At 52.0% G+C, this 7,077-nt stretch overlaps 1 long non-coding RNA gene across 1 annotated transcript; it reads right to left on the minus strand.

Annotated features, from left to right (window-relative positions):
* Window positions 1-1,482: 1,482 nt before the first annotated feature.
* On the minus strand, window positions 1,483-4,310 carry LOC145339575 (uncharacterized). The gene is made up of 2 exons (XR_013886039.1): window positions 4,090-4,310; window positions 1,483-1,566 (listed from the first exon to the last, which is right to left on the minus strand). It is a non-coding gene; the product is annotated as an uncharacterized LOC145339575 (long non-coding RNA).
* Window positions 4,311-7,077: the final 2,767 nt, after the last annotated feature.

A 7,077-nucleotide genomic window follows, 5' to 3' on the forward strand; every position in this document is an offset into this window, starting at 1 on the left:
CCCGTACCCCAGTGAGAGTCAGTGTGTGTGTGTGGGGGACCCGTACCCCAGTGAGAGTCAGTGTGTGTGTGTGTGGGACCCGTACCCCAGTGAGAGTCAGTGTGTGTGTGTGGGACCCGTACCCCAGTGAGAGTCAGTGTGTGTGTGGGACCCGTACCCCAGTGAGAGTCAGTGTGTGTGTGTGGGACCCGTACCCCAGTGAGAGTCAGTGTGTGTGTGTGTGTGTGTGTGTGTGTGTGTGTGACCCATACCCCAGTGAGAGTCAGTGTGTGTGTGTGTGGGACCCGTACCCCAGTGAGAGTCAGTGTGTGTGTGTGTGGGACCCGTACCCCAGTGAGAGTCAGTGTGTGTGTGTGTGGGACCCATACCCCAGTGAGAGTCAGTGTGTGTGTGTGTGGGACCCGTACCCCAGTGAGAGTCAGTGTGTGTGTGTGTGGGACCCCAGTGAGAGTCAGTGTGTGTGTGGGACCCGTACCCCAGTGAGAGTCAGTGTGTGTGTGTGTGGGACCCGTACCCCAGTGAGAGTCAGTGTGTGTGTGTGGGACCCGTACCCCAGTGAGAGTCAGTGTGTGTGTGTGTGTGTGTGTGTGTGTGTGTGTTTGGGGGGGTAGAGGGTGGGGGGTGTGTGAATCGGAGTAAAAGAAAGCGGATTTCTCAGTGATCAGCGGTTTATTAGTGTTGGCAGGTTAGAGGACACAGTTAGACTGGCACAATTTCAGCGCGTGACGCTGTATCGAGAGAGACAGAGACAGAGAGAGAGTCAAAACAGCCAGTCCAAAACCTCCACGGACACGGGGGGGGGGGGGGGCACCCAGACTGGGTCACGTCCCCCGGCTCACAGTTGGTGCATTGAGTGCAGCGGGCGAGGAGTAATTGAGGGCAAAGCCATTCCCAGCAGCCTCTGTTAAACATACCCCAGCATGCAGCTTTTGGGTCAGTGTGCGGGGGGGTGGGGGGAGAGCAGGGCTGGGAACCTCCACCCCCGCCATCCACAGAGAGAGAGAGAGAGAGAGAGAGAGACACCCCATCGCGATTCGCCTCACAGCTACAGCAGCCCCTCCGCGGATAAGGTGTGAACGGCCGGAGTGACAGGAGCTTCCCGGGGTGGGGGAAAAGTCCACACTCTGTCCCGGAATCCCAGCGGGAGGGAGAAGTCTCGTCATCTTTGTCGTTCGTTGCACATGCAGGGCAGAGTGGGGGGGGGAAGTCTGCGCCCCTTTGCTGGAAAGCCCCTGGATGGGATCTTGCTGTTCTCCGAGGGGGACGAGTCAGCGACGCGAGGCAGGCTCACAAGATCCTCTCCTCCCTCGCACACAACCGGTCCATTTCACCAAGCTCCCCTTAACTGTGATTTCATCAACTCGGGGCAGGGGGGGGGGCCAGCGAGGGGGAGGGAGGTTTGGTGTTTGTGGGGTGGGGTGGGGTGGGGTGGGGGAGGGGGTTCCGGGACAGGCCAGCCGCACCCCCCCCCACCCACCCACCCGTCTCCTCTTCGCTATAGGTGTGACGTTGGTTTCTCCAGGGTCCTGCCGAGGAACTGATCCAGCATACTGTCTTCAATATCAACTGGCAGAGAGAGAGAGGGAGAGAGAAATCAGCAAATCCACTTGTCCATCTTTACCCCCCCACCCCCGTTACCCGGCTTGCCCGCTCAGTCCACCCGTTACCCGCTCAGTCCACCCGTTACCCGGCTTGCCCGCTCAGTCGGGTCCGGTGCTCGGTTAGTTAGCGAGCTCACTCGGTTAAGTTGCCCGATGAGTTGGCTGGCCCAGTTAATTAGTTAACTCAGAGACCGAGAACTCGGTTCCGAGGATTGTGGGATTAACCTGAATCCTGCTCCAGAATTAAACCCACTCCCAATCCCGGATTAACACACCTCCCAATCCTCTTTAAACCCATTTTAACCCGGGATTAGCTACAGGCCTGGCTCCCCCTCACACTGACACTATAGTTAAGAAAGCCCCACCAACACCTCTACTTTCTCAGAAGACTAAGGAAATTTGGCATGTCAGCTACGACTCTCACCAACTTTTACAGATGCCCCATAGAAAGCATTCTTTCTGGTTGTATCACAGCTTGGTCTGGGCTCCTGCTCTGCCCAAGACCGCAAGGAACTACAAAAGGGTCGTGAATGTAGCCCAATCCATCACACAAACCAGCCTCCCATCCGTTGACTCTGTCTACACTTCCCACTGCCTCGGGGAAAAGCAGCCGGCATAATTAAGGACCCCCCCCCACACACCCCGGACATTCTCTCTTCCACCTTCTTCCATCGGGAAAAAGTCTGGGGTCACGTACCAACCAACTCGAGAACAGCTTCTTCCCTGCTGCTGTCAGACTTTTGAATGGACCTACCTCACATTAAGTTGATCTTTCTCTACACCCTCACTGTGACTGTAACACTACATTCTGCACTCTTTCCTGTCCTTCTCTATGAATGGTATGCTTTGTCTATAGCATGCAAGAAACAATACTCTTCTCTGCATCCCAATGCATGTGGATGTGTACAGATGCGGAAGCTATTGAGAGGGTGCAGAGGAGATTTACAAGGATGTTGCCTGGATTGGGAGGCATGCCTTCTGAGGATAGGTTGAGGGAGCTGGGACTCTTCTCCCTGGAGAGATGAAGGTCGAGAGGTGACCTGATAGAGGTTTATAAAACGTTGAGAGGTATAGATAGGGTGGATTCTCAGAGGCTATTTCCCAGGGCTGAAATGGTCGGTATGAGGGGACACAGGTTTAAGGTGCTGGGAAGTAGGTACAGAGGAGATGTTAGGGGTAAGTTTTTCACTCAGAGGGTGGTGAGTGAGTGAGTGGAATCGGCTGCTGTCGGTGGTGGTAGAGGCAAACTCGCTGGGGTCTTTTAAAAGACTTCTGGATGAGTACATGGGATTTAATGGGATTAGGAGTTACAGATAGGCCTGGTGGGTAGGGATATCATCAGCGCAACTTATGGGCCGAAGGGTCTGTTTGTGCTGCAGTGTTTATGTGACAATAACAAATCAAATCAAAGATTAGCTCCAACAGACTCTCAACCCTCTTTTGAATCCAGATTAGCTCCAGATTAACACGATTCCGGATTAAATCCAGATCTACTCCACTGCTTATCCCATTTATACCTGCTTTAAACCAGGATGAAATCCAGTTTATTCCCAGCCCTCAATCTGGATTAGCTCCAGTTTAAACTCTGATCCGGATTAAATCCAGATTTATTTCCCTGGTTTTCCCGCACCTTTCTGGGAGCACCCCATCTAACCCAGTTTGAGGGCTCGGCCTCTCTGGAAGTTAATCCGGCCTTACCCAACTCCTGACCCAGTTTATCCCGGGTTTATCCCAGCTCTATCCCGGTTTTCCCACCTTTCCGGGAGCACCCCACCTGCCCCAGTTTGGGGGCTCGGTCTATCCCAGCTCTATCTAGGTCTATCCCGGTTTTATCCTGGTATTATCCCAATTTTTTTCCTGGTATTCCCACCTTTCCGGGACCTCCCTACCTGTCCCAGTTTGGGGGTTCGGTCTATCCCAGGTCTATCCTGGTTTATCCTGTGTCTATCCCAGTTCTATCCCGGTATTATCCTGGGTTTTTCCCAGTATTATCCTGGGTTTTTCCCAGTATTATCCCGGGTCTATCCCAGTATTCCCCCTGGTTTATCCCGGTATTCCCACCTTTCCGGGACCTGCCCACCTGCCCCAGTTTGGGAGCTCGGTCTATCCCGGTATTATCCCGGGTTTTTCCCAGTATTATCCCGGGTTTATCCCAGTATTCCCCCAGGTTTATCCCGGTATTCCCACCTTTCCGGGACCTGCCCACCTGCCCCAGTTTGGGGGCTCGGTCTATCCCGGGTTTATCCCGGTATTCCCCCTGGTTTATCCCGGTATTCCCACCTTTCCGGGACCTGCCCACCTGCCCCAGTTTGGGAGCTCGGTCTATCCCGGTATTATCCCGGGTCTATCCCGGTATTCCCCCTGGTTTATCCCGGTATTCCCACCTTTCCGGGACCTGCCCACCTGCCCCAGTTTGGGAGCTCGGTCTATCCCGGTATTATCCCGGGTCTATCCCGGTATTCCCCCTGGTTTATCCCGGTATTCCCACCTTTCCGGGACCTGCCCACCTGCCCCAGTTTGGGGGCTCGGTTCCTCCGGCGGCAGCAAAGCCCGAGCGGGTCCCGGGGGCAGAGACTCGGCTCCGGATCCCGGTCCCGATCCCGGTCCGCTCCCGGATCCCCGCCGCCCGCAGCCGCCGATCCGCCTTCACTCCGGGACATCACCGCCACCGCCTGGGATCGGACTGTGCAGCCCCGGAAACACCGCCTTAAAGCGGCACCCACCCGGCCCGATATCCGGTCCACAGACCATAATTCTCTTAAAGCGGAACTGACCCGAACCATATTCGGTCTATCGACCAAAAATACCTTAAAGCGGCACCGACCCTGCTCGCTTACCGGTCCACAGACCATAATTCTCTTAAAGCGGCACTGACCTGAACGATATTCGGTCTATAGACCAAAAATATCTTAAAGCGGCACCGACCCTACCCGATATCCGGTCCACAGACCATAATTCTCTTAAAGCGGCACTGGCCCAACCGCTATCAGGTCCATAGACCAGAATTCTCTTAAAGCGGCACCTGCCCTGCCCAATATCTGGTTCATAGACCAGAAGTACCTTAAAGCGGCACCGGCCCTGCTCGATATCAGGTCTGTAGACGACAATTCCCTTAAAGCTGCACTGACCTGCCCAATATCCGCTCCATAGACCAGAAATGCCTCAAAGCGGCACTGTGCGGTCTGACATCCAGTCCGGAGACCATAATTCTCTTAAAGCGGCACTGGCCCTGACTGATGCCCAGTCCATTGACCATAATTCTCTTAAAGCAGCACTGTCCCTGCTCACTATCCGATCCATGCACCATAAATCCCATGGAGTGGTACCGGCCCAGCCCGATGGCCGGTCCATATACCATTAATCTGTGAAAGCAGTACAGTCCTCCCAGTATCCGGTCCAAAGACCATAAGTTCCTTAAAATGGCACCAGCTGTCCTCAATATCCAATCCATTGACAATAAATCAATTAAAGCAACACCGTCCCTCCCCAATATCCAATCAATTGGCCATAAATCCCTTAAAGCAGCACTGTCCTTACCCCATATCCAATCTATCGACCATAAATCCCTTAAAGCATCACTGTCCCTACCCAATAGCCAATCCATTGACCATAAATCTATTACTGTCCAATATCTGATCCATTGAGCATAAATCCCTTAAAGCAAGGTCATTCCTGCCCAATATCCAGTCCTTCTACTGTAAATCACTTAAAGCAATATCGCTTCTGCCCAACATCAAGTCCACTGACAGTAAACCACTTAAAGCAAAATCATCCCAGCCCACTATCAAATCCACTGACCATAAATCACTTAAAGTGAGATAATCCTTGCCCAATATCTATCTTTAAATCCCTGAAAGCAAGATCGGTTCCACACAAAATCTGATCCATAAATCTCTTAAAGTGAGACCCGACCAGCAGCTAATTCTAATTCGTAAGACAATAAATGTTTTAAAACATCAAATTTCAGAGCGGATGGTGAATCATTGAAGGAGAAAACTGTCCTTGTTTGGGCTGATGTTACTCGGTTAAACCCCCACCCCGGTTTCCTTTCTTTAATTACAGAGGGTGGGGAGACATCCAGACTGTGACTCTGCTGGGGGCCTGAGGCAAGAAATCTTCCTGAGGTTGGAAGGTGTCTCCAAGTGTCTCTGTCGCTGCATTGCCATGGGGACTGAAGATGGAAGAGCTCAGATTGTCCGACAGGCTTGCTTTTCTGTTTGCCTCCCTGATTTCCAGTAGTTTGTTCTTAATAATCGAGGGGCTGCTTTAAGGGATTTATGGCCAATTGATTGGCTATTGGGGAGCAATGGTGCCCCTTTAAATGATTTATGGTTAATGGATTGGATATTGCAGGAGGGACAGTGCTGCTTTAAATGATTTATGGTCAATGGATTGGATATTGCAGGAGGGACAGTGCCACTTTAAATGATTTACGGTCGATGGATTGGATATTGAGGAGAGCTGGTGCCATTTTAAGGAACTTATGGTCTTAGGACTGGATACTGGGGAGACTGTACCCCTTTCAGAGATTAATGTTGTATGGACAAGATATTGGGCAGGGCCAGTGTCGCTTTAAGGGAATTCTGGTCTTTGGACCAGATATCGGGCAGGGTCAGGTTCTTGTCCAATGCCACCATCCAGTGGCAACAGATCAGAGTTCCCGCCATGGCTTTGCCCAGCTGTGTGAGTGACTGACTGGCACAGCCAGAGTTAATGAACTGGGATCCCTAAAGTGAGGGAACGCTGTTGGGGGTGCTGTCTTTCAGATCAAACAGCCTCTCTTTCTGGATGTAAAATATCCCAGTTGAGGGGGAGCTTCTCCCAGGAAAATATTCCACCCACAGCTGATATTAAAATCAGTTATCGTAGAATCCTGAAGGGAGGAAACTGGACCCCCCAGAGGAAGCCCATGCAGACATGGGGAGAATGTGTAAACTCTGCACAGTGATTCCGGTGCAGAGGGAGAGGCCATTCGGCCCATCGGCACTGACTCTCCGAAAGAGCACTTTATCTCGGTCCTCTCCTCTATCCCCATAATCCAGTTCATTTAGCATGGCCAATCCACCTAACCTGCACATCTTTGGACACAAAGGGACAATTTAGCATGGCCAATCCCCCTAACCTACACATCTTTGGACACAAAGGGACAATTTAGCATGGCCAATCCCCCTAACCTACACATCTTTGGACACTAAGGGACAATTTAGCATGGCCAATCCCCCTAACCTACACATCTTTGGACACTAAGGGACAATTTAGCATGGCCAATCCCCCTAACCTACACATCTTTGGACACAAAGGGACAATTTAGCATGGCCAATCCCCCTAACCTACACATCTTTGGACACTAAGGGACAATTTAGCATGGCCAATCCCCCTAACCTACACATCTTTGGACACTAAGGGACAATTTAGCATGGCCAATCCACCTAACCTGCACATCTTTGGACACTAAGGGACAATTTAGCATGGCCAA

The sequence above is a fragment of the Carcharhinus amblyrhynchos genome, unplaced genomic scaffold (assembly GCF_965287045.1).
Source record: "Carcharhinus amblyrhynchos unplaced genomic scaffold, sCarAmb.v2.hapA scaffold_544, whole genome shotgun sequence".
NCBI classification, from domain to species: Eukaryota; Metazoa; Chordata; class Chondrichthyes; order Carcharhiniformes; family Carcharhinidae; genus Carcharhinus; species Carcharhinus amblyrhynchos.